Below are 13,117 nucleotides of genomic sequence, written 5' to 3'. Positions count from 1 at the left end.
GAGTGTAATCAATCTTCTATTAGAACTCTTTAAATACAATTTCTAACTTATTTAATTTTTTTCCAAAGAGGAAATAATTGCTAGAGCTCAAATGATTGAATAACAATCACATGAGAATTTTTTTTTGTGTAGTAGTTGACTACTTAATTTGCCTAGATATTGTTCTCATAAATAGCCTATTAGTAATTTTGGATAGTTGCCTATTAGGTGATTCAAGTAGTAGATTGTGAAAGGTAGTTAACTCCTAATTGTAGGTAGTCGACTACTCACTATTAATAGCCTTAGAGACTGTAAAGGTTTTAATTCAAAAGATTCAAGAATCATTTACTTAGACTTCCAAACTGAGGGATGGCTCAGTTGGTATGTTAGCTGGTTTGCTCGAGCATAGACCCAAATTCTTGTAACCACCCACTTTGAGAAGGGGGTTATTAGTGTGGTGTGTAACTGTGTATCACCAAATACCGAAAAAAAAAAGATTTATAAGTTTAGGATTTTATGCATTTAAGTCAACGAATGACTTCAGGAACACCTAAGAATTAAACCTACTTATAGCTATTGGTCTCTAAAGTCTAGTTATTCGATTTTGTTCTCATTTAAGCCCATTAAGTTTATCTTAAACCTGGTTACATCAAGTCTTACAAAAGATAAAACAAATTAATACTTGATGCCCCTTTTCTTCTTCTTTCTTCTTGGTAGCTATCATATTCTTTGAAGAGTATTTGATCTATTATATGAATTAGTTGCACATTCTTGCCTCATATCAACAAATGTTTCTTCAACACTTTTAAGCTTAACTGAGGTGTGTTTCATTGCAACTGCACACTTACTTTTCAAAATATTGGTACTCTCAATGAATTTGTTATCATTAAAACACAGGGTTAACTTGATGTATTTATTAGATTTATTAGTACAATTTTATGAACTTTTCTTTGATATTTCACTTGGTATTAGAGCCCAAGGTTAAGTAAGTCTAAAGATCCTTCAATGTGGTCATACTCTTTCAATAGGTGGCCAAAATTTTTTCCACCCACTAAATCTAGTCTAATCTCTTTTACATTTATTGTCGTTTTCCTTAATGTTATTCATTTGTCAATTTAGATATATTATTTTTTATATTTATCCAACATTATTTCTCTTAGCACCATCGATAACTATAGTTTTTCCACTTATGGTATTTTCATCAGTGATGCTTCGATTATTTATCATTTCCTTTCTCAATTTCAAATTCACATTGCCACTATTACAAATTGCCTATGCATCGACCTTTAAAAGAAACCTTGGATAAATTTTCCCATTAAGGTTATTCTAATATTGAGGATAAGGCATCGTTGAACAATGTTGTCACCATCTTTTCCACACTCATTTCGGTTGAACTTCTCTATTATTGCCATGAACACATGATCATTGACATCGATTCACTAACAATCTAAATCATCAAAACATTAAAAGCTTACTTAAAATTTCTCTAATATCAACTTTGCTCTTCATTTTAGGGCCCACTAATGTGTGATAATTGGTGACCCAATAACTTATTGCTATGACAAACTTCAAATACTAGTGGGTCCTCTAGAGATGCAACTAAGTACAATGAAGGGGATGCCCATGTATTTGGTTAGTTTAAACTATAGGTGACGATATTTTAGACTTTTGGATGGTGACATTTGGTAAGTGTGTAGTTTGATATATATCTTTCTCTTAGATAAGAGCTTATTTTCATGTCTAAATAGTCTATTTAAATTTGATTAAATTATTGTGTTCAAGTTGTTAATTAGGGTGGTTGTTACAATTTCTTAGAGTAATTTATTGTGATTATGAAAGCTATTAAATGTTAGGAGAGTCGTTCATAAATTGACTTCCATGTGTTCAAGAAATGACACGTCAACTAACCTTATGCCCTAGACATGTTTATTATGGAACTAGCAAGACAATATTTAGTTGAAAAGTCGAATTACATGAATGAACTCCAATGATCATTCACCATTGTATTGTAATTGTTAAGGATAATATAGTTGGTTCTAGAGCTAAGAATATATGAATAGATGAAGGAGAAATTTGTCAAAAGATTGGAGTTTGGATGGAGTTCAACGAATTTAGATAAAAAGGGAGTAAATATGATGACAATGATATTTACGATGCTAACATTATTAAGGAATTATTTTTGCGCAAGAGAGGTTTGATGGAGTCTAGAGCTTTGTCTTTATTTATTTATTTGTTTGTTTTGGGAAAGGGGAAAGTGGTGACAATAACCAGTGGAGGTGGCATTCAATGGCATTGAACTGGCATTTGAACTTTTTTTTTTCAAAAATTAGGTAGTCATTTGGTTAAACATTTAGACACATCTCTAAGTTTTGAAAAATATTATTGAATTCATAGATATTGACTCACTTCCAAATAAACATTCATCACTAAATTGAAAAGATCAATTCTATAAATTGTTCTTCAATAATGCAAAATATCCATATACTAATATAACAATTACACATTATATAATAGTATAACGTAATATGGCATACTACATATTATGTTAAATATGATTTATTAAAATGTGTTGTACCATTCTTGTTTTCTTAGAAGACAATGCAGCGTTGCATTGTTTTAAAATGACTATAAATGTTGTTTGGCAGTGTTGTTGCTATCTAAACAAATGCACTAGCATTATACACAAATTTTGTTTGGTAACAATATAATATTGCTATCATATCGATGCTGAATCATCCAATGGCTAAAAGAATTGGTGAGGCATAGCAAGATAATGAGGGTTTTTGGTTCTGTTTACGTTTATTTAGTAAATGTTTTGTACTTGTGTGACTACAAAATTGAGAAACACATTTAATGAAGGCATTTATGACACATAGGCGCCATTAGGCACCACATCAGCAAAATGCCAATAAACGCCTACCCGTTCTATGAAGCTCCAAAATGAAACTTTATGAAATGGGAGAGGCACACAGAAACCAAAGTTTGTAAAAAGCAAAGTTCGACACACACAAATGCAATTAATGAGACATTTGCTGATGGGGTGCCTATGTGGCACTGTCAACAAACATTAACATAGTGATGTGAATTTCATAAAATTGGAAATCATAGTGATGATCAAATGCCACATATGGCACTATTTAATTTGGACTTCGAAGAATAATTCTTCGAGTTCAAAGGTAGAGAATGTCGAACAATAATTGCTTACACACGTTAGAATTCTTACAGATCCAGACTCATTTCGCTTGTTATTAAAAAAAAAGAAGAAGCTTCCATCAGGGCAAAATATTCTCAATACAAGATTGCAAATGGCGATTGGAATGGTGTGGGCACGGGCTTGTCCGGAAGCCGATTTCGACATCGCTTGTCATCTCATATACAGAATCCTACACGGGCTTTTCCAGTGGACCGTCTAAGACCAGCCTGACCATTAACTAACCATCCAACGTGGAGCCCCCCTGTTGGACCTCCAATGTCATGCCCCCTTTTGAATCTGACCACACTAGCAGTAGGCACAGATATCGTCAAATTCTCAGATAGATACACTGCACCCTTCTACAAAAAAAATAAAAAGAATACTACACGACCCGTCTAGAAGAAAGTCCTTTTGCCAACGGGTCGGATTCTGCTTGAACGTAAGTCAACTCGTACTCGATCCGAATCGAAACATACAGCCCGACCGAAAAAATAAAAAAGGGGTTATCGAACAGAGATCGACTTTTCCCAAGTATGATGTATAATACATTTATACCAAAGGAAGCCTATAAAATAAATACCCAAAAAAGAAAGCCCACACCCGCATAAGGTGACCCGAACCAAACCCGCTAGATTCGGGTCGGTACACGCTGACATGGCGACAAGGTGTTTCTCTCAACCGACCTACGAACCTCTACAATTATTTATTAATAATTTGAAAAATTATATTTTATTGGTCTCCACTCTTATTTCTCCTCGGACCTTCTGTCTTTTTCTTGATTTTTGCATTAATTTAATAATGTTTTTTTTGCTTTTTAAGGTGGAGGGGGGAGGGTGGCGGGTGGCAAAAGCCGTGTTGTAAGCCCATTCTCTCTCCACTCTCTCTAATGATTCGTTCTCTTGCTGTAATGTGAAGACTTTATACGAGTCTGCTAACCTAAAAATCTCTCTCTTCCTTCTGAACCGCCTTTAAAAAAAAGGAAAATATTATATTTATTTATAAAAAAGGAAAAGCAGAAACCCTAGAAAAAGCTTCGTTGCATCTCTATCCTCCTTTCTCTCTTTCTCCGCTTTTCTTTGTCGAAGAGCAAGCCAGTCATCCCGAATTCAAGATCTGTGAAACGAAGATGGAGGTTTCACGGATTTGAGGTTAGATCTCGAACCTATGATTGATTTCGTCTTGGTTCCTTGGTTTTCTGGGTTTGATTTTGTTGGTATTAGGGTTTTGTTGAGTTTGTTAGGATTGATATTTGTTTGTGGGTGATTTAGTGATTGGGGTTTTTGCAGATCTGGCTGGAGGAAGTCGAGACACGGTAGATCGGTTGGGTTTTGGAGGTTCTTTTGCTTTATGGTTTGGTTACAGATCTGGGTCTGAAGGGGTTGCTGTTTGATCTCGTTGCTTCGCTGCGAAAATGTCGATTTTATCGAAGGGTGATTCGATTCACATCAGGGAAGTTTGGAATGACAATCTCGAGGAGGAATTCGTTTTGATTCGTGAGATCGTGGACGACTACCCGTACATCGCTATGGATACCGAGTTCCCTGGGATTGTCCTTCGGCCTGTGGGCAATTTCAAGACCAGCTCCGATTATCATTACCAGACTCTGAAGGCCAACGTTGACATGCTGAAGCTGATTCAATTGGGCCTGACTTTTTCCGACGAGGCAGGGAACCTTCCGACGTGTGGGACCGACAAGTACTGCGTTTGGCAATTCAACTTCCGTGAGTTCAATGTTAGCGAGGATGTTTTTGCGAATGACTCAATCGAGCTGCTGCGCGAGAGCGGGATCGATTTCAAGAAGAACAACGAGAAGGGTATCGACGCGCATCGGTTCGGAGAGCTCCTCATGTCCTCTGGAATTGTGTTGAACGATAGCGTGCTTTGGGTGACCTTTCACAGTGGATACGATTTTGGCTACTTGCTTAAGCTCCTGACGTGCCAGAACTTGCCGGATACGCAGGCTGGATTTTTCAATCTGATAAAGATGTATTTCCCAAATGTGTATGACATCAAGCATCTCATGAAGTTCTGCAACAGCCTTCATGGTGGGTTGAACAAGCTTGCGGAGTTATTGGAAGTGGAACGTATTGGTATCTGTCACCAAGCCGGGTCTGATAGTTTGCTTACCTCTTGTACATTCAGGAAGTTGAAAGATGCTTTCTTTAATGGCCAAACCGAGAAATATGCAGGTGTTTTGTATGGCCTCGGTGTTGAAAATGGACAGAATACTCACTGAAAAGGAAAAAAAAATAATAAAAATGAAAAACTGTTTGTTTGAATACATCCTGGTGTGAATCTCTTCTCTCTATGTATACCTTCGGCCTTGCTAAGTTATGAATTTTCTCTTTTTCTTTTCTTCTTCCTCTGGATTTTCTTTCCAGAATGTTGTGGATTCCGCATGTGCATGAGGAATCATATCTATGGAACTGCAATTTGCCTGCGACATATATACTTCAGTAATCTTAGCTAGGGTTATTTAAAACCTAAAATGCAGTTAGCATTGTTCTATGGGCATGTTCATAACGGGAAACATATTTCTTTAAATATCTTTTTTTTTTTCCTTTTGTGTCTGTTATATTGCGGGGGGGGGGGAGGTGGTGGTGGGTTAGGTACTTGTGTTGGCGTGAGGAAGGGTGGGGATGGAGATTGGTGAGATTGCATGAGCTGGACATTGTTGCTAGCTTTAAAGAGTCTTGGGTCTTTCAGTGCTTGTTATGTTATTAAATGTAGCAAAATTGTTCTTCAGACACCAATCTATGCTTACCCATCTCAACATAAGAGATTTTGGGAACTTGGTTTCCTTTTCTTGTATTAATTGAAAATTTCCATCAGTTTAATTTCTAAGATGGTTAAGCATGTTATGGAATGTTGAAACCCTCCAATGTGATTCTGAAAACCGCTTGTTGCCTCCTAGGTTGAGATATCTTTGGTATTCGGTATTTTTCTTTTCGACAGTAACATGTAGGCTTTTGTAGTTCTTTATTTTATGTATCCTACATTATCTACTTGGATGCAGAAGGCATTTTTGATCTCTTAGCTTAGCCCCTTTAATTGTTTCTCATTATTGTGGAAATCTCTTGAGTCTTGAGGATTGGTAGATAGAGTTTTTATGTGCTATATGTCTTTTCTTTTTCTTTTTCTTTCTTTTTTCCCCTTCTATGCTTGCTGTTGCTTTCATTGTAATAATAGTTAATATTCTTTACATGAGTGTGGGGATATTTTGCTTGATCATTGTGTAGGATTTCTATCAGGCTGATGTTAGTTGTACAAGGACTGTTATTGAGGATATTGGTCTAGATTCATCTTTTTGTTTGGAGTCTTTGGTCTTTGTGTTTATTTATACCAACGATTTTTTTTGCAATATTTATTGTTATTTATTAAAATGCAAAAAGTTGAAGGTCAAGTGAAGGAGAGATGCCTTGCCCAGCATTATTGGTGGGCCTCAACAGAAGGAGAGATGGGTCTGTTTGTTGATCTTATTCTGCATGGATTGCAATTCTTGTCTTCATTTATGCTTCTTATTGAAATCTGATCTGAAGCATGTCATGTTACTTTCTTCTTTACGTTAAAGAGTATGGGTACTCATTTTGCTGATCCAGTGTATGTATCAGGAACCTTCAAACTGCTTTTTGGTGCATAACGCATCTAATTTTCTTTTATTGAAAGAGATTTCATATTCATTAATTGCTTTTGTTAAGTTGGAGAATTGGAACACACTAAAATGAAAATAAGATGCACTATTTATCGTCTCTGTCATTACTTTCAAAATTTAAACTCTTTGGAACTTAACCTTTATACTGAAAACTCATATTTAAGTGGTGGGCAGCAAGCAGCATTTGAAACCTTCTGTATTAGTGGTGATCTAGTGGCCTTTGCTCTTATGGCAGGCTTTACTGGAAAGCAGTTATAGAGGTAGCCTGCAGACTCGGGTGTTTAGCTTGACAAGGTCAGGAATGGAGTCAATTCAGGAGTCATGGTGTTGAATTGGGAAGTCATGTAAAAAATTTACAATTTAGAATTTTATAAATTATGCTTATGTGGCATTACATTTTATATTCATAATAATTTATTTCATTCCCATAATCATAAATTGTAAATTTATAAGTTTGGATAATTTGCACTAATAGGGTAAAGCTCAAATTGAGCATATGGCCAATCTAGAGAACCCCCTATATAATGGATAATTTAAATTGACAATAGGATTCCTCTGTGGCAAAAAAGAGGTGGGGTTGTCTAGGGTGATACCATACTTGATCAGGAAACCTTTCTTATTAATTTATTTGAAAACTTAAGAAATGAATGCAAAATAAAATAGATATATTATGGGTAAATTACTTTTTAACTTACTAATCCCTTGTAGTTTGGGATAGGATTACTTATTTCGCCCCTCTATTAACATTTTATCAACCACCCCTATATCAACATGTCCTCACTCAGTTTTAGTGACAGAAAGTGTTTACATGACATTTAAAAGTGTTCAAAAGTCCATTTTACCCTTGTATGCTACCTTCTTGCTCATTAGATGGACACATATATCCTTATTTATATTTTTTAAAGGGACATTTTTGTCCTGCATGAGGTTAAGGTGGGAGTGGAAAGTTTGAAACAAGTTCTAGAAAATAAAGTTTAAAAAAATTGAGATGGTAAAACTATATTTAGTTATTACAACTGAGCTTATAAATTTCAAAGTACATATTTTAGAGGTAAAACTAATATTCTATTACCAAGGGCAATTTGGTAAAATGCCTTTACCTCTTTTATTTGTTCTTGAAAAAGATAAAAGTAATGATGCAATGTATTGATTCTGAGCTTATATCCAAAAACAGCAGAAACCCTGTACAATAAATTACTGTACAGAAGATTGTAACCCATGTTCGACCGTTCACAGACTGTTTCTCCAAATTAAAAAGTTAATGTGAGGTACACACCTCAACCTCTTGTGCATCAGCAGCCATGAAAAGATCATACCAAAACCTTTTTAAGCAGCATATCTTCCTGTGGATGTATAGCTATAAAAAAATTTTAGCATTTTTCTCCACCCAAATGTCCTATAAGATAACAAGGGGGAAAAAGGTTCCATCCTACAGTTCCCCTTCTGCTCAGCCCCTTTAGATGCCAGCTTCTGAACAGTTCTTCTAATGAGGCTGGAAATCACAAATTCACTCCGAACGGCCCCCAATAACCACGCCCAGAGTTTGAAAGTGCAACTACAGTGCAAAAAAGATGGTTGACTATTTCCTGTTGACTTGAACAAAGACAACAATTGTCATACTGCTGTTGATAAAAAAAATAAAAAACAATTGTCATACTACCCATATGGTCTCTTAGTGGCTCCACAGGAGATGCTGACATGGTGAAGCAGAAGTCATGGCCTCCTTGAGTGGCTCAAGCCTCAAGGGTTGTTAGAAGGCTGCACCATTCATCACTACTAGTTTGTGAAAACTGCCAATGTCATTATATGGGCTACCAAGGTGGGTTGTGGCCCATTTGGATTGGCTCACTTCATTAATGAGATAGAGACAACTTGAATTCTTAGTCCTCTATCTGAGATGGATTCCGAGGAGGAGCTGGACTCCATAATCATCACAGATGACTTAGTTAGAATGGGAGGGTAGAGATTTTTTTTCTGGTACAGTACCTTTTACATCCTCTCATGCACTTGTTATCGATTTTTCTCTAATTAATATATGTATTCCTTAAAAACAAAATTAGTCTTTCTGGAAAATCTTGATGCAAATCTAAATTCTGTTATGTCTTGGTTAAGTATTTAAAGATAAAGGGATTTGGATATTCTGTTAAAGAATTCAATTGTTCTTTTAGAGTTGAACAGTTAATTGTGCTCTGTTTGAATTAATTAGTTGTGTACATTGTTCTAGTTAGCACTTGCTTTATTCACTATTTTGTACCTTTTCTGATCCAATGTCTTCTTTCTTAGGTAGACTACACATGTAGCTGGATGGGTTAATGTTATGACTTGTGTATTATGAACTCCCAAGATTAGAAGCTTTGTGTTTTATTGATTGCTAATTGACTAACAGCTTTGGATTACCTTCCATGATTCCATCCGTGCTGTTGATTTGAAATAGTTTCCTTGATTTATTTACCTTTTTATCGGTAGGATTATTGACCCTTGCAGGTGCAGGTATAGGCAGATAGGCTGAGAGGTGATTAGATAGAAGTAATCTAGAGTAATTCATCAAGGGGCTTTCTTTCTGGGTTAGATGGCTTTCATGTACTGTTAGTGTAGCTTGCTTATAGAAGTAATCTATAAGCATAGAACTAACCAGTTAAAATTCTCTTCAATAACCGTGAAGTGTTATCTTCTTTTTCTATAATTATTTCCTGACCTAATAAAGGTAAAAAGAAGTGATTTTACTTTTTAGTTGCAATCATGGTAACCATCAGCATGGCAAATACACAGAAAACAAGAAATAGTAACAATAGAATTGAGTGTACAATTTGGAAATCAACATCAGGAATCAATTTTTGAACACATTTCCTGTGGTCATGAAGTTGGTTATGCTGTACTACAGAAGGTATGTTTTACCCTTTCAATGTTGATCATTTTAGATTGCATTCTGCTTTTTTATCAACTTTTATGCCTTTACAACTATTCTTGCATGAGTTTTGCTTAGATGAGCATATTAAGATCGATGAACTGGTAATGTTATGATGTTGTAATACTGAACCATGGAGTAGCAGCCATAAATGGGACAAATAAGTTGATTGAGATGGTTTCATCATGACTCTTGAGCTAAAGGGAGATGGCTGAAAAGAGCATATATTATGGTAAAGAAAAGATGGTTTCAAGTCACTTTTCAATGAAAGACAAGGTCTTAGAACAATGGAGGGAGATCCATGTAGTGATCCAAATGGATTAGGCTGTAGTCATGACTCATGATACTTAGATAACGTGCAGATAGGTTTGCTTAAAACTCTTGATTCGATTCATCAGTGATGTTGGTTATGAAGTTCCTTTAGTTGCTGATAAAAAAATTGAAGTTCCTGAAGCTGTGTTCTCATCAGTTGCAATTTCTATGAAAATGCCTAGTTCCAAACAATTAAAACATATACAGTAGGATGTTGCTCATAAAAAAGGATTTTTTTTGGTATCCAACCAAAAAAAAAAGGATAAAAAAATCATATAATGATACCCATGCTCTACAGCTTATAGCACCCAACAGCAAATAATGATTTGGTAGTTATTGTAATAGAGTGAAGGCTTCAAATGGTTGATCATCATTAGTAATATTTCTGGGCTTAGAGTGGTTGGAAACTGAAAGCTATCAGTTATTTATTTCCTATTCCTGTGGAATGTTAATGTTCATTGAGATTTTACAAGGATTACAGTGAGAACGAGTGGATCAAATAATTAGATACTCTACAGAAGAGATTATACAAAATGGGTCCTTCACATTTGCTGACATATTTCCTCTACATTGTTTCCAATTATTTAACCATGTTGGAAATGAGATGCACATTTGGAATTCTACAACATGTCTTTGTCTCCAAGGCATGAGGAACTGAGGAACTGAATTAGATAGCAGATAGTGACGGGGAAGCAAGGATGGAGTGTTTACAATGGGTTCTTTTTGGTTTTTACTAGAAGTTAGTTGATGGGCAGGGATGCAGTAGACGTGCTTTGGAAGTGGATCTGGAAAGTTGGGAAACCATCTAAGGTTGCCCTTTTTATATGGACCGCTGTATGGAACAAAATCCTCACAATTGATTGAAAGGAATGGAGCTGGATATCCATTCTCATGGAAAAAGTGGAAACAATATTTGATTAGATGGGCCAGCCAATGGAGTGGCTTTGCTGGATTTAAGCATCGCCACTTAAACAACCACTGGGAACAAATTAAAAGTGTCACTGTGTCAGTGCACCAGAATTATGTGAATATGTATATAAAAGTCTTACTTATAAATCCCTTCTTCAAGGGATGTATAATTGTATATGCTTCTTTTTGAGGGGTCTCCTTCCCCCTTATACAATGTTTTAACTTAAAAGAAAAACTACTTAACCATGTTAAGCTTCATCATTGTCTGCGTAACCATGTTCTGTTGGAACTGGGATCTCACTGTTGAGTTTTTCTATAGATTATGTTATCTATTAATAGATTTTCTGATTGGTAAACGCCGTACTAATTACCTAAATTTCTATATATTTTCTGAAATTGAGTTCCGTATGGCTTCTTTTTGTAATTCTGTTGAAAATGTTATTTTGTAGTTTCATGTTATATTTTGAATATCGTAATTTTTGTCGCCTTAGTAGTTTGCCCATCCCTCCCCCCTAAAAAAGGGTAAATTACAAAGACCTGCAAAGCCCCCCCTGTACTATGGGTCTGTGACAAAGACCCCTTTCCGTTAGCTTTCTGTTAAAATTCGCCGTTACAATATTTTTTAATTTTTATATTATCTTTGTAATAATTATTCGGACAATTAGGAGAAAACACTGTTCATCTTCCCCGATCTCATGATACACAAACAAAACAGTAGCGGTGATAATTCTTTTTACCTCAAATTCCTTCACATTTCTCTCTCTCTCCCCCCCACCCTACCCTCCCAAATCTCTCTTCTTCCCCTTCCCCTTTTTCTTCATGCTTTCCTCTTGTGTTCCGTTCCTCCCGGCCATAACCACCACAACTCCTTGCAGCAGTTAATGGTAACAAAGTTGACCAACAGGAGAATACAATTTCTTCTGTAAGAGCCATCTTAACCTTATTATTCGACCATGACAAATCCAAGACCTCACCACTATGCCATGGAACTCATGCAGAGGTTTCTCAGATAATCAAAAGATTCTTCTACGTAAAACGACACAAACTGATTCTAACATTCTACCTATACTGTTAAGCTTAACCAATCTTTCTTTATCAAGAAAAAGAATAGCTAATTCAGATGAATTATTCACCGTATAGTATACATATGGAGGAACAATATCTGCAATATTGTTCGGGAATTGGAGATTGCGAAGTTGAGAGATGGCATAGGAGTGGAAATCGAGAGCTGAGTTGTGGAGAATGAGGCCCGGTTCGATCAGTCATCCTCTAAATCGAGCCACGTGTCTCTGCTCTTTGGTGGCCACTCGTCGAAGAAGTGGCGAAGAGGTTGCTGGGGTACCTCTTCTCTCTCCATCTTCTGCAGCCTTTTGGATTTGAAGTCGGCACCCAAAACAAACAGTGCTGCTCTTGCTGCTGTTTTTGCTGTTTCGAAATGTCAGTAAGGTTTTGCAACTGCGGCTGAGAGTAGTCACCTTGTCAAGCAGAGCAGCTCCTCTGTTTGGATTGAGCTAGCGGTGCAAATCGCCACGAATTATCAAGCGATGAATCCGGTGCACTCCTAGCAGTCCCAGAAGTTTCTGAAAAGAAAGCACGCTCATCCACCTCTCCCTTCAATCCATGAAAATACCTGTTCTTTTTGTTCAGATAACCAGAGAAAAATTAGTATACTATAGTTGGGTTTTCAAGAGGACTGAGCCGTTAGTTTTGTAATTTTGTTCTATACAAACCTGTAATCTTTGTCGGCCTGAGAGTAAGATCCAGAGTCCAAGAACAAATGGGTACTGGAGTTGTTTTGAAGCGAGAACCCATTGCCAGGAGGTCTTGAAGAGGACGAATGGGGATAAAGGAAGGGATGATGTGGGATGTTGTAATAAGAATGGTGTTGGTGATTGGTTTCAGCAGCAACTGACGAAGACAGTGAAGGAAGGGAGTAAGAAGAGGAATTTGCAGAGGAATTGTTGGTAATGGCAGAGGGGTTTATGGGTATTGATGAGATTGTTGTAGAGGTGTTTGCTGTAATAACTTCCACAGGCTTTTTTGAACGGTTTCTACCCCTGTGCTTGTGTCTCTTGCAGTACTTTGAATCTGGGCATGCTTCTTTCGATCATCTCCATTTATTTCCATCTGTTCTCCTGCATCTCCCTGGTTCGGGGTCTGCTTTCCT

General features: G+C 36.5%; 1 pseudogene across 2 annotated transcripts; it reads left to right on the top strand.

The window, feature by feature from the left end:
* Nucleotides 1-4,015: 4,015 nt before the first annotated feature.
* LOC104603330 (putative CCR4-associated factor 1 homolog 7 pseudogene) lies at nucleotides 4,016-5,527 on the top strand (annotated as a pseudogene). Of its 2 annotated transcripts, none has more exons than XR_016082786.1 (2): nucleotides 4,016-4,320; nucleotides 4,459-5,527. The product of XR_016082786.1 is annotated as a putative CCR4-associated factor 1 homolog 7 pseudogene, transcript variant X1 (transcript). The 2 variants fall into 2 exon arrangements; XR_016082787.1 differs by having other exon boundaries at nucleotides 4,023-4,320; nucleotides 4,441-5,527.
* Nucleotides 5,528-13,117: the final 7,590 nt, after the last annotated feature.

This window comes from Nelumbo nucifera, chromosome 2 (genome assembly GCF_055504915.1).
Source record: "Nelumbo nucifera cultivar China Antique chromosome 2, China Antique-T2T, whole genome shotgun sequence".
Classification (NCBI taxonomy): Eukaryota; Viridiplantae; Streptophyta; class Magnoliopsida; order Proteales; family Nelumbonaceae; genus Nelumbo; species Nelumbo nucifera.
The sequence above is the reverse complement of the archived record's forward strand: the minus strand, read 5'-3'. Positions and strand labels throughout refer to the sequence as shown.